The following is a 25,052-nucleotide window of genomic DNA, read 5'->3' on the forward strand; positions in this document are numbered from 1 at the left end:
AAAAGGGGTTAAATGGGGGAGAAGAGAGAGTTTGGGGATACAAAAGGAGTTAAACGGGGGAGAAGAGAGAGTTTGGGGACAGAAAAGGGGTTAAATGAGGAAAAGAAAGAATTTGGGGATAGAAAAATGGTTAAATCTGGGAGAAGAGACAGTGTGGAGATAGAAAGATGGTTAAATAGAGGAGAAGAGAGAGTTTGGGATAGAAAAATGGTTAAATGGGGGAGAAGAGAGAGTTTGGGGACAGAAAAGTGATTAAATCTGGGAAAAGAGAGAGTCTGGGGATAGAAAAGTGATTAAATGAGGAAAAGAGAGAATTTGGGGATAGAAAAATGGTTAAATCTGGGAGAAGAGAGAGTTTGGGGATAGAAAAGGGGCTAAATGGGGGAGAAGAAAGAATTTGGGGATAGAAAAGGGGTTAAATTAGGAGGAGAGAGAGTTTGGGGATAGAAAAGGGGTTAAATGGGAGAGAAGACAAAGTTTGGGATAGAAAAGGGGTTAAATGAGGAAAAGAGAGAATTTGGGGATAGAAAAGTGATTAAGTCTGGGAGAAGAGAGAGTTTGGGGATAGAAAAGTTTTATGGTCTGCAGGGGAAAAAGGTGAAATCCCACCAGGCTGGGTTTGGTATCTGGTGGCGTTTGTCACCACAGCCTGTCCTGCAAGAATTGTGTGCTGGGTGGCAGAGGGGCCCCCGGTGCTTTGCCACACCAGCCCTGACAGATGTCACTCCAAAATAAAGATGTTTTCCCAAAAAAAAAAAAAAAAAAAAAAATAGAGCCTTGGGGATGCCTCCTTGCTGGGCACTTGCAGCTCCTTTCGTTGTGGGATTTCCCTTCCATCTTCTGCTCCCCAGGCCCCATTTCTGCCAGCTCTAGTATATTTAATTTATTATTTAAATTATTATTTAATTTATTTTAAATGGCTTGGAGGCTGAGATTTACACACAGGGGATTGGGGTCGCATCCCGGAGGATGAGGGGAGGTTCTGGAGGGCAGGAGGGTGCCCTGGACCCCCCAGGAGGGAGCAGGGCAGGAGGAGCAGCCTGGGGATGCCCGGCGTTATCCCTGCCCGGGATGCAGGAATGAGGCACACGCCAGGGAAGGAGGGCGGGCGGGAGGCCGGGGAAAGCCGATCCTCAACTTTCCATCATGTGAAATTGAAGCGCATGTGCCTCGTAATGAAATATTTCCTCCCATTTCATGGCAGCTCAGTAATTCCTGATGGCAGGGAGCCTGGGAAAACAGATCCCCCCTGCTCCCACCCACGGCGCCTGACCGCACGGGCAGGACGAACAAGGGCTTCGTTCTGCCGGCCCGGGGTGCTTCCCCACCTTCCAGCATCCTCCAAACACAGCCCTTCGCCCCCCTTGCCCCTCCTCCAGCCAGGAAAATCCACATTTCCAAGGGAATTTCAGCGCGGGAGTTTCCCCCCTCCCAACCCCAGCAGCGTCCCCAGGGCTGCCACCCCCGGCGCTGCTTTCATTTATTTTGGAATTATGTGGTTTTTCCAGCTCTTCTCAATTTAATTAAACTTTGACCAAAATATTAAGAAGGGCAAGAGAATAGAAAAGGGGTTTTTTGTGCCAGAACAAGCAGAGTAATGATATTAATAATAACAAAAAGCAACAACGAGCCCTTAAACATTTCGGGGCTGGGTTGTGGGAGTTCAGGCTGCTGGGGTGAGGCAGGCAGGGCACTGGGAGACCTCAGGCCCCTTTGAAATGCTCCTGACACTGAATCAAAGCAGCCAAGGACAGCGGAAAGCTGCTGGAGCATCAGATTTCAGCTCGGAATGGCATTTTCCTGGAAAAAGATAACGAAAGAACGGGGAGAGCGGCACAGAAATAGGCAGAGATGGGGGTCAGGTTGAAATCCAGCTTGGATTGGGAGGGAGAGGCTCTGAGGGGGGGCTGGGTCAGTTCTTGGGCTGTCCTGGGAAGGAGGAATTCAATGGATTGAGGCAAAATTCCAGCAGCAACCACCCTCAAGCCCTGGTTATTTTGTGTCTCTGTTTGTTGAGGTGACATCTCAGGACTGGACAAAATTTGGGCTCCAGGTCCAGCCCAGTGAGTTCCTGCTTGGCCATCCTGCCAGAGGGAATTCCACTCATTTTCAAGGAATGCCAGGACTCATTTTTTTCTGTCCTTCCATAGGTGCCTCGCTCACCTGGGGCTCATGAATAGGCCTTGCCTCAGGGATTTGCATCTTCTAACACTCTATTCTCCATTTTTTAATATAAAAACATTGTTTGAGGCGTCTTTTTAATTCACAGATTTTTGAACCCTTAAAGAAAAATCCTCATTTCCTCCCTCCTGCTCTCATTCTGTTCCCTGTGAATTTAATAAAGAGTCAATAAATACGTTTGTTCAGGCTCAGGTCCCGAGATGCTGAGGACAGGATGGAGTTGGGATGACAGAAATTCCTCAGGCAGATAAATGTCCTGTGTAATCCCTGACAGGAGCCAGCCCCAGATGCTTCCTGGGATGTGAGGAGGAAGCTCCACTACGTCTGCACACGGAATCACCTGCCCACAAAGAAACCGCGCTCCTGCTGCTGATCACTTACTGAAAAAGAGATTTAAAGCTCAGAAAGCAAGGGGATTTAATAGTTAATAAAATAAGGGGATTTGATAGTTAATAAAATTAATTATTCTATTAATTCTACCCTTTTGGGATGGAGAGGAAAGGAGTCTCGAGGCTGTGAGTGTCCCGAGGAGGGGAGCGGGTGCCACAGAGGTGACTCCTGAATCCAGAGGCTCTCTGGTGCTTCCACACGTGGGCTTTGCTGTGATTCCCACACTCTGAGTGTGTCGCAGGAGTGGGAAGCTCTGGAGCTGTCCTGCTCCCAGGAGTTTGCAATGACCATTACTCATGTCTTGGTACAAAACCTAAACCAGGGGATTTCAGGACCAGAAAGACCAAGGGGGGAAAATGACTGTACCCAGCATTTCCCATGGCTGCCTGGGACTGGGGAGGCTCACATTGATTAATCTGGTGCTGATTAGAGCTCAGCTTGATTAAGAGATGCTGGGAAAACAAAGCATCCCAGATTAGCTGCAGAACTGAACCAACACTCTGGGAATGTGTCACGATACAGCACGAAATGAAAGACACCCACACACCGAAATATCCAAGATAAAAAAAAGGTGAATTTATTTCTGGACTTCAATATTTATAGAATTCTAAAAGTGACCGTGGGTTGGAGGATGAAATTGCCACTTCTCTAGCTACACTGGTCAAACCAACAGTCCATCAGTTCTCTCTTCCTCCAGGAAGGAGTGCAAAACAATCGTTATTTACAGGAAAAGTGTGTGAGAAATGTGAGAAGAAAAAAAAATGAGAGGAAAAGTGTGTAAGAAAAGTGTGTAAGAAAAGTGTGTCTCCTCCATCACAAAAATGTAAACATCAACAAGCTTAAAAGAACTTTAGACGAACAAAGCAGCAGGAATGAGCTTGGAGGTCAAACTGGGAGCTCTGTCCAGCTCATGGAATCCCACAGGTTTGTGTTTGGGATGCTCCAGGCTCCAGGGATGCCCTGCTTCGTCTTTCTTGAAGTCAAAAACTGCAACAAGAGGGATTTATGGGAGTGTGCTGGGGGAAGCTCCTTTCAGTAACTTTGGTAGGAGAAAATCCAGGTGAGCTCCCTGTCATGAAGAGCTTTCCTGCTTCCACTGGAGCTTCCTCTCTGCAGAGCATCCTGAGGGCACCCGCAGGAAACACCAGCCGTGGAACGCCTGCCTCCCAGGAGGAGGAGCTGCTTGGCTTTAAGAGCTGCAGTGACTTTGGCAGGGTGGATTCAGGGTGGTAGCAGGAGGAATTGTTCCCTGGCAGGGTGGGGAGGCCCTGGCACAGGGTGCCCAGAGCAGCTGTGGCTGCCCCTGGATCCCTGGCAGTGCCCAAGGCCAGGCTGGACAGGGCTTGGAGCACCCTGGGACAGTGGAAGGTGTCCCTGCCATGGCAGGGGTGGCACTGGATGGGATTTAAGGTCCTTTCAACCCAAACCATTCTGTGATTCTGCCTTTGCTCACACAGAGACAGACACACATGGACTGCTGTGTTCAGCTGCATCCCCACCGAGCTCCACTCACACCACATCTGGTGGGGGTTTCCACCTAATTTTGGTTCCTCTTCTTCTAGAAACCATTTACAAGCTCCAAAGGAGGCAAAGAGCAGCTTCCAAAAAATACTTTTGCCTCCACGGACCATCCCCCCTTTCCCCTCAGGCTTCAGGGCAGGGTGATGCCACATTTGTGATATTTTGCCTCGCTCCTGTCTCTCCTTCAATATTCTCCAAAGAAAATTCTCTTCAGGAGAGAAAATCATGTTCTTTATCACTTCTTTTCCCCAGTTGTTTTCCCATCCACTGCATTTTCAGCCTTCCCAAGTCCGAAGCATCCCTTTCTTTGCTGCTTTACTGGAAGAGCTGTTCCCATCTATAAACAAAGCTCATTCTTCCTGATTTTATCTTTCTCCATTTTATTGTTTCCGGTTGTTATGTGGTCTGGACGATGCTTCCACAGGGACTTTCCGAAGGAGAGAATCCAAAGTGACATCAAAACACATCCAGGAATAAAAGTGGGGGGTGGTTAAGAATGCATGACTACCTTTTACTGGAAGAAGCGAAACAGGCAGGAAGAAATTTGGGCTGGGTGTGATCAGCTGGGGAGAGCTCACCCTGAGGGTGATCAGCTCCTGCTTTTGGGCATTTTGATGGCTCAGGGAGAAAAGGAACCATCACAAAAACGCTCAAAACTCTCCTAAAAACAACTTTCAAGCCTTAAAATTCACCTGTTGATGGGAATGAGGGAGGGAAGGTCCTCTGCCCTACAAGCACTTTCATTCAGCCCTTGGTCTGGCAGCTTTTCCTTCCAGGATCTGTTCTTTTCAGGATTTTAAAGCCCCAATTTGGCTGCACACTGATCTTCCTCAACACACTCCTGGAGTGTCCTGGGGGGAGGAAATGCCTTCAATCCCTTTGGAATCTTGGAAGCGTCCCCCAAATTAGAAATCCCTTGGCCGAACCTGACAGATCCCGTTACGACTTCCGGGGTAGTTTTTGCTTTCCCATTCCTTCTTCCTCCCTCCCCATTTAAGGAAAGTTCATCTGATTTCTGGAGGCTGCACCCACCGTTTTCTGAGTCTTTTTAAAACCCTTCCAAAGGAAAGAGCTCACGTCATTCCCTTATCAGATGGGAGGATTTCCATCAGGAACTGAGGGATGCGAAGTGCTGTAATTCCATGAAGACAGGAATAAGTTGGACTGGGATCCTCTGCAAGATGCAAACCATTCAGGACGAGAAGCGACTCCAAGCCCAAAGCACCCAAAAAAAATCCTGTTTCATTTTCTCTCTTGCTCCCTGCAGCATCCCAGCTCACCCCACAGCCCCACATGGGAGCCCTGGCTCTGGAATCCTCCCGGTGCCGCCAAATCCAACCAGGAAAACCCCTCGAGAAGCAGCAGTTTTGGCCCACCACTACAGCCTGCTTTTCCCTTGCAGGTTTGCCTTCCTTTCCTTTGATTTCTCCACAGGAAAATTGCTCAGATCCTCCAGGGGTGAAGAGCAATAAATCTGCCTAAAGCAAGAACAACCTAGCCCTGTAAATAATCCCATTTCTGTAACTTGAAGGGTAGAAAAGACACGTTCAGGGTTGTAAGACACTCTCCAGCAACATTTCAGTGTCACATCTGAACCATTTTTTGGCATTTCTGCTCCTCCTCTGGCAAATTTGGGGATTTTTTGCTTCATCTACAGCATCACTTTGTGCATCCACACCAGGGCTCAGAAGTCGTGGCTGGAAAATCTGGTTGGGTTTGGTTGTGCTTAAAAATTTTTTCATATTTACGGCTGAAGTTCAGGGGGCAAACAGGATCTGTGTAAACTCTTCCACACGCCATATATCAGCCTAAATCCTGGGATTATCAATAATCCAATTTCACCAAACAGTACAAGTTCCAAAGGTGGGAAGGGGGAAGCAGATTTGGAAGGGGGTTTTGGGTTGCGCAAGGTCGCTCCAGAACCTGTCTGGATGGCAACAAGGATAAAATCGACCTCAGTTTATGGTTTGGTGGTGGTTTATTGGGTTCTGACTTGAAAATTTAGGTACCTTCACGCAGTTCCTGGAACACTGGAATAAAATATGGATGGCACATGTGGGCATGGGGGTATTTTCCTGCTGTGGGGGACACAAAATCCCACGTTCACCTGGCCAAGCCAGATCTTCTGCAAGCCATCACCCAGCTGGGATCCTGCTGGTGCAGAGCTCCAAGCCTCCAGGTAAATAAAGCCTTCAAAAGCACCAACATCCAGCTGCTCTTCTCCCCTCACATCCCAGGGCTTTCTTTAATCAATCCCATCCAGGGAAAGTGGAAAACAGAGTTGTTTCCTGCTTTTGGAGCATTTCAGCCCCGCTTTTCTCAGTCTTTTTTTCCCAAAGGCTCCCAGGGCCAGGAGCCAGGTCTTCTCCTGCCTCTTCCTGGTGGGAAGGACATTGAAGATGTGACCCCACACCCAAGGAACGGCCACGTCAGGAGGACAGGACAGGGACAGGAAAGGGCAGAAATCCTTTTTCTTGCAGGAAGCCACTGGGGGAGGCTGGATTTTGGCAGGGGATTTCTGCAGAGCTCCTAAATCCCACCTCTCCTAGTGCCAGCTATCCCATCTACACCCTTTGAGCCCTGCAGGAAAACCCATTTGCCAGGCTTTAGGATCTCTGTAAACACAGCCTAAATGTGGCTCTGGGTGACAAATGCCCGCGTCAGGCAGCAGCTGCCGAGTGCCACAGGCACACGTGTGAGGCATCCGCGCTCACGGAATTGCTGGACTTTTATGGGCATGGAAAAGGGAGGCTTTAAACACTGCAGATTTCTGTGCATTAGGATGTGTTGGCTCAGATATCCCTCAGAGGTGCTCTGGAGAGGACACAGAGAGGCTGGCACAAAGCAGAGGCTCTGCCTGCCCTGGGATGTGCCATCCATCATCTTCCAGCTAATGGATCCCCTCCCAGGCCTGTCCTGGTTTGTCCCAAAAATAAATAAATACTGCCTCTAGTTCCAGGTTTGCATCTTTCGGGAATTGTGGCAGTGACAAAGATGCCCTGGGTTCCTGTGGAAAATTATAGGAAGTTTTTACAGGACAAAGGAAGGGATTCCCAGGAGGAAGCTTCCAACCCTTGGAAAAACCCACACGGCTTTGAGTGGCTTCCACCACCACGGCAAGACCCAGCCTTGGATCAGCAAAGCACAACCCAAACCACTGCCAAAAAAAAAGGTGGCAGAGGACTGCTGGAAAATGGGATCACTTTTGATTCCTGTTCTATCCAGGAATAAGAAGGAAAAGCTCTATTTTCTGGAGGAAAAGCTGAGCACCACTTTGCGTCTGGGTTTGGATGGGATTGTGACAAATACACAGACCACCAGAAAACCTCCTTTGCACGCTCACCCTCCCTTCCCTAGGGAATTCCATGGCTCCAGAGCTGAGCCTGCTCTCTTTGAAGGGAACAGCAGGAACTTGCATTGACAGAAACAAACCCGAGCCCATTGAGTGCAAACTCTCACAGGAAAGCCCATGTGCACTTCTCTCTGCTCTCCCAGCCAAAATTCCTTCAGCACGCACCTGCTTTCTGTTTGTTTTGGTGAAAACATGGAGAAGCTCTGGCTCTGCTGAAAAACAGTTCTGATTTTTCTAAAAAAAAAAAAGAATTAAAAATAAAAAAAAAAAATTGAAGTAAAGCATCACTTGCTGATTTATCTCTCCTCTTTTGGGTTTTAGTGGGGTGTCTATGAAACCCTCTGGTGGAGCCTGCTCCACTTCTTGCCAGCATTGTGCTCGGCTCCATGAAGGTCCTGCCTGCTTTGTTTGTTCTTTTGAGTCATCTCACAAACATTTCAGCACAAGGTCCAGAGACTTAACAGGGAGCACGGAGAAGCCAAAATCACCAGATGGAGAAAAGCACATCTTAAGGGGATGACATTTGGCACGAGAAGCAGAAGAGGATCAGGGTTTGGTTTGATCTGCCCCAAATTATCTCACCGCTTCTCCGCAGGAAATTGTTGAGGTTGAACCAAAATCAGGATCAAGTTTTAGATCATTTTCTCTTTACACATTCTTTCAGGACCCCACATCTCTCAGCATGCAACCTATTAATTGCAAATCCACACACACACTCACATCCCATCTGATTATTTGGGCTTCGGCTGACCCTGCAGAGGGAAGCAGATGAAAGCAATAATCAGTTCGTTCAGCTACAAAGGGAAAATTGAAAAAAAAAAAGGAATCAAAGCTAGATAAACATATCCTGTTCTCATGGAAAACAACAACAAAAAGGGCGGAACTGGCAGGGGAATTAACAGAGCTCTTCCACACCTCTGTCAAAATGGGATGCTGGAATCCATGGATGGCAGAGGACGCTGAGTGGGGATCATGATGTCCCTGCTGTCCCCTGGTGTGTGAGGGAGGCAGAGCATCCCAGCGTGGTGCTGGCAAGGCTAATTTGGGCAATTTGGGTAATTCCTGGGGTTGTTTTGTGCCTGGTGGGAGCTGTCAGCCCCCAGACTCAGGCTGTTGATGCTGGAGCCTTCCACCAAGCTCTGCTGGCTTTTCCTGGCAGCAGGGCTGGAGGAGGGCGAAGGGCAGAGCCCCCTTTGCCAGCAGGGCAGGGCTGTTCCAAAATGGCTCTTTGAAGATGGAGACATCACATCCCCAGCATCCCAGGGCTCCCTTCTCAGTCCTGCCCTCATCCAAGATGGGAGGAGAAACAGGAAAAAGGAAGAGGATGGAACTTTCTGGAAAAATCCTGACTTAATGATATTTTCTGTTGGATGGAGATGCTTCCCTAAAGATAATTCACAGCACTTACACCAGACCAAGGAGAGTTTCTGGCTGTTTTAGACAACAAAATCAATTTGGTGTAAAAATTCCAGCCTTTTCCATGCTCCACAGAGCTACGGATCAGGTCTGTGGGTTTTTTCATCATATTGTGGTATTTAAAATTATTATTGTTATTGTGATTTGAGCTAATTATTAAAACAACCAGGCATGTTATAGTGGTAAACCTTTCGTGCTTGAGGGGCAGACCACGCTTCCCACTCAGCTGGGGGGGCCACAAAAATGTCATTTCACCTGGAAAAATAAATTATTGTGCTGGATTTAACTGCCTGTCATCCAAAAAAAAAAAAAAACCAAAAAAAAAACCAACCTAAAACCAAAAAAACAATCAAAAAAAAAAAAAAAAAAAAAAAGAAACCTACAAGGGACCACCTGAGAGCAGGGAAAATCCAAAGTTTTGCTAAGGAAGAGGAATTCCCAGCAGCTGCAGAGCCGGGCAAACACACTTTGGAATTACGTGCAGAAACGACTGCAGAGAGATGTTGTTGAGCTGAAAACTGTTCTCACCATGAATTCCAGGGAATGCAGGAGAGCCTGCAAGGGAAGAGCTGAGGACAGCACATATCCCGTTACATCTTTAACCACCCAGATTCAATTTTGAGCTCAACACAAAACCCACAAAGAGAAGCCAGGGAAAATGAGCCTTTTCCAATCAAGAGAAAAGGACAAATTTCAAATAAAATGTCTCCACCTCCAGTAAAATCCCAAATTAAGCAACAGCCTCATGCTCTGGGAAGTTATTTCCCCTTCACTCATCTACACTTGGCCTCCCCTGAGCTGCCTTGCTTTAGTCTGGGATCAGGTTCACAAAATCCAATGTTTGCAGCAAAATCCGCTGGAGCGGCACACAGCTCATGGAAGCAGGGCAGGATCACAGCTCCTGTCGCAAACTGGTGCTCCCAGCAGCTTTTTTATCCTGCAGCAACTTTCCCAAGGATGAACCTTGACGTTGTGCAGGAGCCAATGGCAGTGGGAGATGCTTTCTGTCACAGGGGAGGCTGGGAGTAAAAACCAGAGGCTGGGGGCAGGCAGCAGAGCCAGCAGGGCTCCAAGTGGCTCTGTTTGGATGATGTTTTTATGCCTTGCAAGAATCCTGACACAAATCAGGGCTGGAGCACGCTGGGGGTTGTGGGGATACCTGGCAAGAGTCTTCCCTGACACCGTTTATGGTGCAGAAATAAATGGGGTGAATAATGCAGCTGTGCATGGCTGGAGGCACAAATCTGTGTTTGGGGGTGTTATGGGGGTCTCCTCACTGTGGAGAAATATTTCCCTGACTGGGATATTTTCAGCCAAAATTTTGAAGTTTAAAAAAGAAGGTGCACTTCACCATCTTCAGGCAGGTCCAGCAGATGAGAAACCCACTTTTGGCCAGGGAACTCCAACCCTGCATGAACCAGCAGTGCTTTCAAATCTGGCTTAGAGAGAGGGACCACAACCCTTCCCATGGACTAGAACATCCCTGGGAATTTCACAATGTGTGAAATTTTAAATTTAAATTTAAACAAAATGTGTGAAAAATTGATATTTTGGGGGACAAGAAGGCAGCAATGTTTTGGGGTCAAAACCCCATCAAACTGATCATTTCTCTTTGAGCCTGTTTGAGGATGAGATGCACAACAAGAAAACATTTTCAGTCTGGACTGTCAAGGATGGAAGGATGTTTGTGGTGAGGGAGAAATCTGCCACCCACTGCTGCTGCTTTGGTGTCCAATTTCTGCGGTCCCACTTTATTCAGGGACTGGAAGACACCAACACAAAAACAAATTCCAAGCTATAAAGTGGGATTTCCAGATAATGCATTATTCCTCAAGGGAAGAAAAAAAAACTAACCAAGAAACATTGGATGGCTCCCTTTCCCTGCTCCATTGACCTTTCCATGTTTTCCAGCATTCTTGTGGGATTTTTTATGATTTGCAGTGATTACTGGGAAGACCCCAATCCTCTCCGCTGTCCTCACGTAGGTCCACATGGGACCAGCCCCTCATCCAGTAGCACCACAGGCCTGGTTGCCAGTGACACAAAGCCTCAAAGTCTCCTCTCAAGGATTGGTTCAGCCACCAAAAATCTGGATTCTGGCTTACACAAACCAGCCAAAGACCTCCTGAATTTGTGAAAGTCAGCTGGAGTTTCTGGAACTCTTGGAAGGAAGAAAGGATGGAGAGATTTGGCCTTTTTTTTTCTGTAATTTTCCACGGTCCCAGACTGATGGCAGTGGCGTGGGGCGGAGGAGCTGCAGAGCTGCAGTTTTGGGAGATGATCCAAGACCCTGCACAGTGGTGGCAGGAGCTGCTGGAAGTCAATGCTCTCTTTTCCCTGTCTTCCCAAGCCTTCACCCTTCATTTAGGTCATAAAAGAGGAGGAAGTGCCAAGGTTTGCTGCAGTTTCGGGGCTCAGGGGTGATTTGATTTATGTTTCACAAATATACCAAAGTCACCGTGCTGCTCTCCATACCCAGCACTGCCACACGTCTCCATACCCCATCCAAAACTCACACTGGACTTTCCTGTCAGTCCTCACACCTAAACACTCAAAAACTCCATGCAAGGAGCATGACCCAAGCCCTGATCTCACCTACATGAGCTGGGAATTACAAGAATTACGAGGTCTCCTCCTTTCCGCTACAGATTCCCCACGCCTCGCTTTGCCTGAGCACTTTGAAGCCCCTTTTATTCTCCTTTTTCTCATGGAAAAAAGAGGCCACTCCATGGCCTCATCCTCAGAGTGCTCAGAGCAGGCCGTGTGCTGGCTCAGAGCGAAATTCCTCAGTGGGAATTAGGAGGATTGTGAGCGAGCACTCACACATGCTGGGAGCAGCCCTGCCTTCCAGAGGGTTGCATGAGGCTCCTGCCCACTGGATCCGTGTGTTCCTGGGGATGACGTATCGTGTTACTAATTCCCCTAATTGCATGTCTGGGCTAAAAACAGGCTGAGTTTTCCTAAGAAGTTACATTCTTAATAACATTACTTCAAGCGCTGTGGTAAACCCGAGTCAATTTTTCAGCGATGCACGGAGGTTATAAATCAGGGGAGAGATGCAGATAGTGTTTACCTTAAGCTTGTTTATCTGCCTCTGCCGCTCATTTGTTCTGGGGTTTGCCAAGATGCAGCAACACAAGATAGAGCGACTGGAAGGGATTCAAGCTTTCCTTCTCCAGGCTCCTACTGCGTGGAGCGTTTCCAGGAGCGCAGTGCCCCGAAATAACCACACGCAGCTCTTTTCCCAAAGAAATTCCAGCAGGGAAACGGACAACTAGATGGAGATTTCCTTTCTTTTCAGTATCCCAAACACAGTGCCTTGTTGGAGCAGATTAGCTCTCGAGTGAGCGCACGTTTGAAGAGGGAAGATCCTCAGGGAAATCTTGGATGCGGGACAGCCCTCGCAGATGCGCCTCTTTCAGGGATGTACAGCCCTGCCGTGATGTATTTTGGTAACTCAGAGATTATTTTGGGTTCCAGCTTTGTTGTCTCACTCGGAACAGCTCCCTGGAGACCCCCAGGAGATGCTGAGTGCAGGAGGTGGGGAGCACGAGACGCCCCCGAGCCGCGGCTGCCGCCACGCCGGCTCCGTCCCCTCCCGCGGGGACCAGCAGGACAGCGTGGGGCTGAGTCACCAGAGAGGAGGACACGGCCTTGGCAGGGCAGAGCAAGATGTGCCGAGGCACTTGACCGAGCCGTGAAGCAATCTGGAAGGTGGAATTTTTGAGGGGAGTGGGCGTTGGTTTTCCAAATGGGATTTTTCAATTTTTTTTTTTTTTCGGCCGTGAATATCAATCCTGCAATTTCCACTGGGGTCAGGAAATGACACACATGTGCATTGTTGCCACCTCCAGAAGGAGAGGGGAGGCTGCCTTTGGCCATGGCCCAGCAGCAGTGAGCATGCACTTTTGGGAAGAGCATGAGCTCACCATGGAAAGGCCACTTGCAGAGGGAAGCAAATTGTTTTCCTCCTTTTAACACCAGCATCTTCCCTAGAGCACCAGGAAAACGTGGAGACACGGACAAACTCTCCTTTGGAAACACAGGAAGTTGGAGGAAAATCCTGCCCAGCAGGCAGCCAGAGCAGGGGTGGAATTTTGTGGGAGAGTTTCATGAAGAGTTGTCCCTTATTGTCCCCATTTCCCTTTCCCCACCAGCACCAATTTGGGATGGGTAGCAACACCCCAGATAAATTCTCTGATGGATTCAGGAATAATTTCTTCTCAGAAAGGGCTGTTAAACATTGGAATGGGCTTCCCAGGGAGGTGGTGGAGTCCCTGGAGCTGCTCAGGGAAGGCCTGGATTTGGCACTCAGTGAGTTGGGATGGTTGGGGGTCAATCAGAGGCTGGATTTGAACATTCCCTATTCCAGTGGCTTCTCTTCCTTCCTCACATCTCCACCCACCTCCACCAAAAGAGCCAACCAGCCAATTTGTCACAAACGTATTTATCCAGGATTTTTTTTCTTTTTTTTTTTTCTTCTCTTAGCTTAGGAGGCAGCAGACAAATGAAGGAAAATACTCAGCTTTGGGATGTTTGAAGTGCACTTGAAGGTGTGATGGCCCTGGAGCATCCTCTGCTATGCCAGAGGAATGAGCTTGTTGCAACACAGGGGAGGAAAGATGTGTGCATCACTTCCCAGCAGCAAATGCTTTCCCTCTCCTGGGTGTTGGACACTTCAAGCCAGGAAAAAAGTGGATTTTTTTTCTGTTTTTAAGTGGTGAAATTATGATATTTTTTATTTTCAGAGATCACTCATAAACCCAACCCTATAATTTTCCATCTCCCTTCATTTACACCATCCTATTTAAATGACCAAGACCCACATCAACAAAAATTCTTTCAAGGCAATATTTTGTCATCAAGATCATGACAAGGCAAAGGACTAATTACGAGCAAGTCTCAATGAGTCCTTTTCCACCCCACACACAGCTGGAGCAGCGACAGGGTCGTGTTTGCATCTCGCTGTTGCTTTGCTGTGAATGATAGATTTCCTGTTTGCCAGGACTGATGAGCTGGAGAAAATAATGACAATTAAAAAAAATATTGGATAAGTGGCCAGAAACACAGCGTAATGTACTTTTTAAAGAGAATGAGCTTGAGTGGTAAATAAAATTGGAGCCCAGAATGGCTGTTTTTTGTGTCAGAGCCAAGTGAGTTCAGCTCTGGAAAACAACCAGGGGACCTTTCCTGCTTGGGAGAGGAAGGACAGGGAGGGTTTGATGAGATCTTCCGTCACACAGGTAAAGAGGGAGAGGCTGGATGCAAGGAGCACCTCCTGCTTTGTGCTGAGATTATTGGTGGCCAGATGGAGCAAAACCTCCAGAAATTTTTAGGAGGATTATGTCTCTCCCCACATCCAAGAAAAAAAAGAGGGTGACCAAGCTCTTGCATTGATGTCTACAGAGAAATCTGAGCCCTGTTCTTCATGAACCAAGCCTGAGCCTCTGTGACAACTCGGATGAAAATTGGAGACCTCACCATCTCCCCCTGGCCCCTTCAGATTTAAACTTTCTTCCCCAAAGGAGGAGCTCTGGATGCTGCTGGAGCAGTGTCATCCCACTTTTCCAGACCCAGCTGCTTTGCTGTGCTCCACACCAGCCGCTGAGGTGCTTTCCTCCCCTTCCTCGATTGCTCAGGGCGCATTTTTGTGGGCTAAATTAATGCATTTTTGGAAGTTGACAGCTCATTTACAGCCTCAGATGGTCAAAACCAAGGAATTTCTCTTGGCCTTGGGTTGCATTTTATGGGCAATCCATGAAATTGTTGCCGTGGGAGAGAGTTTCCCTCCACCACAGACCTGGTTCCCCTTTACTGAGCTCAGTCAGACTACCCCAAAAAATTCTGCAGGACACTCATCCCGTGTGCCCTTAATTAATGACATGCATCTTTAATGAATTAATCACCTATTCCCAGTTCTCCTCTTTCTCTCTCCAAGCCCTGGGGTGATTTTCCAGCAATGACCCAGGGCAGGGTGGTGTGGCAGAGGTGACACCAGCAAAGTGGTGGCAAAGCAGGGGAGAAAATTTACCTGTCCCATCCCTCAGCCTTCCCCAGCCACTGCTGGGAGTATTTGGGTTGTGGCACCTCCTAAAACACAGAGGAAATATTGATACCAGAGAGGCACCTGCGGGAGGGATTCTGTGGGCTGGAAATGCTTCCTGGAAATCCAGAGTGTCTTCCCCATTTCCCTGACTCCTCTTCAAAAACAAGAGATGCTAAACCCTAGGAAAATTCCTCCCGCTCATAATTTCAGGGGTTTTTTCCCTTCCTGCTCTCCTGGCTTCTTCTGTGCTCCTATTCCTTAAATTCGCCTGATTTTTCCAGCTCCAGAGCTGAATTCCTCCCTCTGTCGTTTGGGAGGTGTCTTTCCTTTCTTCAGAGTATTTTTCTCTCTGCTGTACCACAATTTGTGATGCCTGAGGTCTTCCTAAAAATCCCTGCTCATCCTGAGACCCTCAGCCATCCTATAAATACAGCAGGGAGTTCCTGTCTAGCTCTACTTTCAATCAGGGTTTCAATATTTAATAAAAGAGATTTTGTTTTTCCTGAAAGTGGGAGCACTGGGATAGCAAATCCAGGAGATAACTTTGGACTGGGAGGTCAGATATTTTATCAGACTGAATCTGGTAGACGCTGAACAAAACTCAAATGGTCTTAAGGTTCAGAACCCTTTCAAACTCCTTCTTTCTTTTTTTCCAAGTCACGGCAGAGAAAAAGAGCCATTTGTTAGAAAAACAGTGTCAGGGAAGGTCCATGTGGCATTTGCCAATGTTACATCATCAAAGCTAAATCTCTGACAGATCTGTAAACAGCAACTTTTCACAGAGATGTCGGCAGAGCCTTGAGCTCGTGCCTTTCAGCACAGTGTTCCTGCCTCTGCAGCAAGGGAAAATGCACGGAAAAGGATCAAATCGCCCCACACTTTCCCTGTTCTTTACATGGTTGGAATTTACATCATAAAACTGAGGTTTTCCTTTAAAATCAGAATAAAATACTCCAGCCTAGGGCAGTGAGGGAATATACTCCTGCACAGTGAGGGAACGAGTGCTCCTCAATCCCAGATCTTGGTCAGCAGTGTAGGATTTGGCTGGGAAAGGTGATCCCCACTTCCAAAACAACGTCCTGGGAATCACCAGGGAGCATCCAGGAGACGAGGGTTGAAAAGCCACCCCTTCCCTCAGTGCTCTCAGGGGCAGAGGTTGCAGTGAGGGGATGTGAAAGCGAATTAAAGTCCCTGTTACCTCTCCCAGGATTCTCCAAAACCTCTTCCAACCCTTTACGGACACAGACCCAAAGCAATCCTGCTGGGGAGGGCAGGGCTTGGCTGGTTCTGCTTATCAAAGGATCAGGTGCATTTTAATTTGAATAAACAAGAGCTTAAGATATTACAAAACCCTTCCAGGAAGCTGAGTGTGAGCAGCTTACATTTATTTTCTGTTTTTCTTCCCTACCAGTCTGATTTCTCTGTCCATCTTCTGTGTTGTCTCGTTTAAATATGAATTAAAATAAATCCTTCCACTCCAAGCTTTGAGTCCAGACCTAATATTTAAACACATCTCGTGTGAGCCTGCGCTGCAATTAAAGAGATTTGCTGAAAACACAAATTTCTGTCATCTTTTTGCTGCTGTTTTTCCTCTCTGTGGGACACACACTCCACTTGCTCTCAAGAGGAAGTGAGATTTTATTCCTTTTTTTTTTTTTTCCCTTTCAGAGTAATTTTAAGCTCCCACTGATTTGCAGAGGAACTCAAAGGATGTGCTGATGCCTCCCAGGGCTGTGCCCACCATCCCCAGGATGATTCTCCAGGGGTTGGAGAGACATCCTGCTGGAGCTGCTGCTGAAGTGACAGGCCCTCCACAACAGCAGATTTTCACTTCATGCATATCTATACCAAAATGGAAACAAAATGTGCTTTAAAGCAAACAGTGGAATTTTCAGAGTCAGGCTGATTTTCTGGCTTTGGTAAATTCCCAACCAAAGCTTTTCACACTGGAGCAACCAAGGAAAGGTAAAGCAGGGAGAAAAGTGAAAAGTGGGAAAGTGGTCATGATTTTAACAGCACCAAGTTTTTCCCAGAAACTTCTATAAAAAACTCTATACATTGGGAAGAAATAATAATAATAATAATAATAATAATAATAATAATAATAATAATAATAATAATAATAATAATAATAATAATAATAATAATTTAGGAGCTAAAAAAAGGGAGCAAAGCTGGTGGCTTCCCTTGGTGGCATAAAAAGCCTGGGCATAAAAACAAACCACAACATCATCTATTAAACACTGCAAAAAATTGAAACTGAGCTACAGAACGAAACTTGATGTCAGGATGAGCCACACACTTGAGCATTTGCAGTCATGTTTGCATCTCTCTTTTATTTGCACAAGCCCAAGAAGGGACAGCTTGCCCCGGTGAGCACTTGCAGAAGAACAGATTTACCCAAACCCAGTTAAATCAACAGCAGGCGAGCGTCATCACAGAGGGCTCTTGGGTTTTTCCCTGTCGTCACAGGAGGAAGGTGAGGGAGCAGATGTGACCACAAAGTGTGTCATCAGGGTTGTTTGGTTACGGTGGATTTTGGCTGCAGGAATTCAGTGAGGCATCCCAAGGAAAGAGGGTCCAAACCGTGGGAAGAGCCAAGAGTCCATCCTGCGAGGGGCAGCTGAGGGAGAAAGGAGGCTCAGGGGGGACCTTCTTGGTCTCCACAGCTGCTGCCAGCAGGGGACAGGTCCCGGGAGCAGGGACAGGAGCAGAGGGAACAGCCTCAGGCTGGGCCAGGGCAGGCTCAGGGTGGACAGCAGCAGGAATTTCCCCATGGAAAGGGGGGTCAGGGATTGGCAGTGCCCAGGGAGGGTTGCAGTGCCCATCCCTGGAGGTGTCCAAGGAGGTGGCACTCAGTGCTGTGGGCTGGTGATGAGGTGGGGATGGGGCACAGGCTGGACCTGGCAGTCTTGGAAGGCTTTTCCAATTTCAGTGCTCCTGGGGTTCTAAGAACTAAAGGCAAAACTGGGAAGTTGGCTTGTTGGCCTAAGGAAATGTCCCCTCTGGCCACCAACAGGAACCCAGCAGGCTGACTGGGACAGGGATGATAAAAGAAACATTTTCCCTGGATGAAACAGAATCTGCTTTTCCCAGGTTTGGATAATAATGTGGATAACACTTTGGACTCTCCTTGAGGCTCCCACAAGAGGCGCTCACCAGGCTTCCCTAACATTTATCCTCCGGTCACACAGGAGGGTCCCATCCCGTGTCTGTCCCACATCTTGGAGAAGGAGAAACTGCTGCAGGCAGCTCAAGACTCTGGACAATGATCCAAGCAGGACTAAGTTCCCTCAGAACTGTATTCAAGTCCAAGGAAGCATCAGGAATTACCAAAACCATTCAGAACTCAGTTGATGTGACAGTGCTGGTGATTCAGGCCACAGAGAGTCCCCGTGCTGGGCACGTGGTGGGGTGTGACCTGGACACCTGATGTGTTGTTTTTGAAGACACCTTGGTGGCTTTTTGACATCTGAAGAATGTGAAGATCCTCACTGGGAAGGATCCAAAACACCCCTTTGGTTTCAAATCTTGTGTGACCACAATGAGCTGCTTCCTCATTCTGCTCAGGAGGCAGAAATTTTCCTTGGAAACCCCTGTCCCTACAAATGCCAAGGAAGCCAAGAGAAAATCAACTGCAATAATAAAAATAAATTAGCAATTATGCAAACATGCAGGGGGGTGGCCACCTGTGACGCCTACAGAGGGTGCTGGGGGTGATGTCCTGACCCAGGGCTGGGATCTACAGGAATCATTTCCCCTTGGTGTCACGACGCCCCCTTCTTACTCATCCCTCTGACGCCCCAACGCATCCCAGATTTTCCAGCGTGGCTTCACATGAACTGTGTGCTGGACACAGGGATAGCCAGCACATCCATGACCCCAAACATCATCTCCACGTGCTGCTCCACTGCAGGGTTTGGGGAGCATGACTCAGGCCCTGAGCCTGCCAGCTTGTGAGGATGAGCAGACCCACCATATCTGGAGGTCAGCACATGCGGAATCCGCTCGGCTGGTGGCCACAGCCTGGTTCCACATTCTGGGAGCAGCTGCTCGGAGCCATCCAGGCACTTCCCAGCCCGAAGCAAACCCATCTTCATCCCCAGCACCTCCCAAGCTCTGCAGACCTCCCTCCCCAGCAGCATCTTTGCTCCATGAATTATCCTGGGCTCCCTCTTTGCCTTCGACTCCGGCCAGCCAAGCTCCAGGGCGTGCTAAATTCAGCCCCACATTTATTATCCTAAAAAATGTGGGAAATAGGAAGGGTTGTAATTTCCCAAATTACTTTTCTTCTCGCTAACAGAAGCTGGCAGCAAATATATTTCAAATGTAAATATTTAAATACTTACTTGCAAGCACAATTACCTTTTTTTTTGTCCGTGACTTGTTTCATTCAGAAGCTAAAAATACTTCCTCAGGAAGCAAACGTCTACGCTGGATTTTGGGGAGAAATTTTTAATCCCTGGCTTAATAATTTTACCAAGAGTTAATGACTCCAAGGGTTAATAGTTCTAACAGTGTTTTCCCTGCTTTTTGGAAATCAGAAAACACGTGGATATGAAATAAAACACGTTGCAAAAATGTTGCGGTGTCCAGAAAGGACAACACTTGTTTACAACACCCAGATTAACGTCGTGAGGTTCATTTAGCCTTCAGCTTTTCCTTGGCTCCCTCTGAGCGTGGAATCATTCCCCCAAATGCCTGAGAAATGAGCAGGCTTCAACATTTTTATTTATTTGGATGAGCACAAAGCGAGGGTAAAAATGTTCCTGCCTGCTCTCGAGGCGGAGAAATCGCTGTCGCTCCTTTCCCCCCGCGCCGGCCGTAAACCGTACAGAAATGCAAAGCAATAAAAATTTTATGAGGGGTTGTTTTTATAATGTTTACCAACCTCCTGCCTCTCTGACGCTTTCCAGAAGATAGGATTTTAATAGGGCTTCTTTCAGTCCATAAGGGAAAATCCCAATTTTAGGGGGTTTGCAGCACAGTGGTTTTTCAGCTCCCCAAATTTCTTCCTCTGTCCCTTTGGCTTCACTGTGAGCTTTTGGTCATGGAAATTTCAAATATAACATAGATAAGGAAATAACATGTAGGTGTAAAATACAAGGGAGATGTGAAATATAATGTAAAATATAATGTAGATGTAAAATATCGCATAGATGTGAAATATAGTGTAGATATGAATGACAACGTAGATACAAAATACTATTTAGGTGTAAAATGCAGATGTGAAATATAATGTAAATAGAAAATACGATGTAGATAGAAAATACAATGTAGATGTCAAATATCGTGTAGATAAAAAATACAATGTGGATGTAAATAAAATGTAGATAGAAGATACAATGTGGATGTAAATAAAATGTAGATAGAAGATACAATGTGGATGTAAACTACGATTAAGATGTAAAAATAGTGTAGATGTAAAATGTCATGCAGAGGTATAATACAACATAGATGTTAAATATCGTGTAGGTGTAAAAGATCTTTACATTTCATCAACAATTGGGAAGTTTTGATTGGGGAAATAAATGCTTGGAATGCATTTCTAAGAAAGTAAATAAATAATTAAAATTACTTATTCTGCTGCTGATTTGAACAAATCACAAAGCCCCCCGCGCTTGACTCTGAAAATTTCTTTGAGCAGCGATTTTTTTTTTTAAATCCCATTATCGTGAATGACCTCCCGGATTTCTCCAAACGTACCAAATCCATCTTTTGCTGTCTCGACAGGGGCAGAGGATCTCTCCTTTTCATACAAGAGCTGTTTATTAGCCCGAGGTTGATCCCTGATTTATCCATGTGGATTTCCAAAGCTCCGTGGGCTGGGTGCACGGCGAGCCCTGTGCCTGTCGTATGTTCCCACTGACGTGTTTACAAGAGTTTTGATTTACACCTTCCAGGTGTTTCTCTTGGAAAATATCCCTGCCTTTGGTTTACACATTTTTCCAATATGTTTGTGGTCAGCAGCAAACTCCCCCATTTGTTACAGGGGATGTGCCAGGAGTAAGGGGGTGCAATTTTTATCTGGAACTCGCTGACAAAATCTGGAATTTAAAAAGAACCAGGTAATTTATTGACAGAATTAATAAAATTCCCAAAATCTGTATTTTACATTAAAGTTTTTTTGCTCAGAGACTGGGTGTCAGTCTTGTGCTTGTGGTGCACTTTTCTTGATGCAAAGCAGCCAATATTTAACCTAAAATGAGGGTTAAACGTCTTTTGTAGTTTTGGTTTTCACCTTTCTCTTGAAGAACCCAAATTATCATAACACAAAAAAATGAATGCTATTTATGCCACCAGGAAATATTTTATATTTGTATATTTTATATCTTTATATTTTATTTTTATAACGTCCAACCGTATTTTCAGTGCAAAGCTTTTCATAGAAACAAGGATGGGCATATTCTGAAGTTGCCAAAATGTTAAAAATAAAACCAATTTCTTTCAAGTTATTTTTAATTATGTGTAAGTTTAGCATCAATTTTTAACGCTGGATTAGCGCTGCCTTTTCATTCCAGGTCAGAAGCCAGGTTATGTTTTTGAAAGGCTTAGAAAGAAAAACTGTCATTTATTAGGGGGCACAAAGTAACCCAGAAAATTGTTTTTTTAATTCGGAAGGAAAAATATTTTCTGGCGCTCAGTTTCCCTTTGCAGGAATTGCAAAACCTTCTCCTTTAGCACTCGGATCTACACGGGTTTTCCACATTCCAGTAAAATGTTATTAAAATTATAAATACATAGTCCAGCAATATTCTCAAAACAAGCGATTTTAATAAAATATTTTAATGATCCTTCAGCCTTTTTTACAGATAAATCTGCACTGGAGTACACAGGATTTATCTGCAAGAGAAGATAATTAATGGAAAGAATTTAGCTGTTAATTTTATTATTTTTTAATGAAGCACTTCACTAATTGAATTTTATCCTCATGCCCGTTGAACATCATGAGCTGGGTTTGGGCTCTTTAAAGGACACAAAAATCTGGTGCATATTTGAGATGAGGAATGGGAATAACAAGCACAACAGAAATTGGAGTAACACCCATGTGAGAAATGGGAATAACTGCTGGGAAAAACCACATCGTGCCAAACCCCTGCAGAAATCCTGGGCAAGGCAGAGTCCTCCCTTCCCAGAGCCTCAGGAATCACCTGCAGTGCCCAGAGAGGGATTCCTAGGGAATAATAGTGGGATATTACCAGGCTTTCCTATGGAGTTAAATGAAGGAAAGAAAAGCAGCGATTATTTCAATTCAGAGCGTGCGGCGCTGACAGCGGAAAGGGAATCTGGAAACGCTGGTTGTTTTATCTAAGGAAACCTGGAAATGCAGATTTATTCCGAGGCACTGGGAAGTGAAAAGTTCCATTTTCCATGCTCACCCAACCCCAAACTCGTCGTACAACCCTTCCCTCAAACGCCCTCCTTGGCGAGCTCATCCCAACCAGCTCGTGAGTCGCCGTGGGGCGAACACTGGGCTGCTCTTCCCGAGGCAGTTTTCCTTGGAATTGGGAAGCAAATCCCGTGAGTGAGGGATTGCACGACGTAAAAATAAGAATATGAAGCAATCCCTCAGCTCTAAAGCCAGAAAAGATTGGACGGTTGTCAATGCATGGTAAATTGGGAGGCAGATTAGCAGCTTTACTTTTGAACCTCCAAACATCTGAAACCCGTTTCCTGTTTAAAAGAAAAAAAAAAAAGGAGAAGAAGAAGGAAAAAAATCAAATCTAGGTGGATGACCTCAGGCAGGATTCTCTTTTTTTATTAACAAACGCAAATTGTACATCATCGTGGCAAAAAAATTAAGGAAAAAAAAAAAGGAGAAGGAAAAAAAAGAGGGCCGCTCTTGGTGGTCTTGATCCCTTCTGTATATGAGAGAAAGGGGATGAAAAAAACAGAAAAAATAAACTTTACCTTCTCACTTTCAGGGTGGGCAATGCCATTCCAGCGGCGGGGCGCTCGGCTCTGGGAAGTGTTAGCGCTGTCACCGCAGCCCCGGTCCCACCGGCTGCGCTTCCCCGCTCGCTCCCAGGGAAAACATTCCCTGAATTCCTCCTCCTTTCTCCCCATCTTCGCCCGGATCAGGATCCGAGCGCTGCAGGTTCACGGCGCTACTGTCAAATTGCAGGGGACAGGGCTAATCTAAAGCAGCAGCAACTCAGCAGCGAGGAAAAACATTGACAAATTTGCTGTTTCCAATCCTTTCTACTCTTTCCAGTCTGTTGTGTTTTGGTTTCTATTTTTTTTTTTTTTTTTTTGTCCCAAAGCTATAAATACACAGCAGCAGCTGTAACTTGTTGCTGAAATGTGCTTTATAGATCTGTTCTGGCACAATGCTTGTTTTACCGGGTTAAAATTTTTGATATCGGGAGTTCTGATTTTTATGTCTTTAATGGTCCCGCTGGCTTTGGGCTGCTTGTTGCTGTGCCCTGGTGAGGTTGGAAGCTCTAAAAGCTCATAAAAAAAGGTAACACACACTCAAAGATCCATTTAGTTATTAAATAGTGAAAAAAAAGCTGTTATCTTTTTAAAGAGGTGCATATTTCATGCTTATTCACTGATTTAATGTAAGGTCTTTGGCAAACCACAGAATCATTAAATTTGCCTTTTTTTCCCTGTCTTTGGGACACTGATTTCTCACTGGACATCTGTCATAAGGTTTGAGGGTTTTGCATGGAAGAAAATTCTCTTTGACCTCAAAAAGAGGGAGCACAGGTTGGATACGATCTAATAATCAGCATGGAAAAAATTCAAGGTTTTTTTTCTGGCCAGTCAATCCCATGCCCAACCAATAATTTTTAGAAATTGCAGGTCTGAGAGCTGCACAGGTGTCAGCTCATAATTTAATATATCATTAAAATCTATAAACCATGTGAGCCAACTCTTACCCACCCACTGACGTCCTCGAGCTGCGAATCAGACACAAAATTTATAGCAACGCATTTATAATTCCGCATTATTATAAATAATTTGCCCTTTATTGCAAATAAATCTCCCTTCCTCACCCCAAAAGCTGTTCCTAGGACACAGCCTGGAGAGGGACATTCCAGAGTGCCCTGACACCCATTCCCAACAATCCCAGCAGTTATTTTTCTAATGAGCGATGACTCCAACATTAAGAAAATCAATTAATCTTCTGTGGGCTCTTTCAAATGAATCCTCATATTATCTGGCTATGCCCTCAGCCAGGATAGTTTAGAAAATACCAGCTCCTATCTTATCTTGTCACTTCTTGCTCTGATGGGGGGGAAAAATAATGGCTGCAAGAGCCACAGGGGAGGATAATTAGTAAAATCAAGTGACTCGCTGTTTGTTTGCCTGGCAAAATGAACTTTTACCCCTCCACAGCCACTCCTCCCCCCAGTTTTCACCATCTTATCATCCAGCATTTGACATGACAGGTTAATGAGGAGACCCCCAAAATTGGGCTTCTGCAGCTAATTGTGCCCGTGGTGGCTCTGGGCTGGGAGGGCTCCATGATCCCCAGGAAATTCAAGCTCTCGGGGGGATGAAAAGGCTGAAAACTTATAGAAACACTCACATAGAGACATTGAATTTCTGAATTTGTTATTGCTTTGAATTCTGGGGGAATAAATCTGCAGATTTTACAAGATCCTGACCTGAAGAGCAGTTTTGATTTCCTCTCTTTTCATGCACTTCAGAATTATTTTTAAGGTGACTGAAGCATCCCCCTAGTCTCCTCCATGGTGCACTCCTTCAGAAAATGTAATTTTTAGACGAAAATACAAAAATTTGGACAAATGAAGACAAACTCTTGCTGTGGGTGTGAAAGAGAAGCACATGGTGGACTCTCCCTGATAATTATGGAATGGTGGTGTGAAGAGGTGTCCCTGTGCTTGACATCACCCTCTGCTTCCTCCCAGCTTCTCCCAGAGCTTGGGATCTCTGCTATTAATTGACATTTCCAGGGAGGGTGTTTTCAGGCCATTAATTTTTTCTAGTGATTAGTAGGGATGATGCAAAATTTGGGGCTGGTTTTTTGCTGCTGGTTTTTGCTGGGTTTTGGGAGTTTTTTGCTGGTTGGAGTCAAAAGTGAAATGTCATTGATGAATGAGATATGGCCCAACCCTTCTGCTCTCAGCAGGGAATTCCTCCCTCACTGACACGATATTTTGTTCCCATCATATT

Source organism: Motacilla alba, chromosome 11 (assembly GCF_015832195.1).
Source record: "Motacilla alba alba isolate MOTALB_02 chromosome 11, Motacilla_alba_V1.0_pri, whole genome shotgun sequence".
In the NCBI taxonomy this organism is placed as follows: domain Eukaryota; kingdom Metazoa; phylum Chordata; class Aves; order Passeriformes; family Motacillidae; genus Motacilla; species Motacilla alba.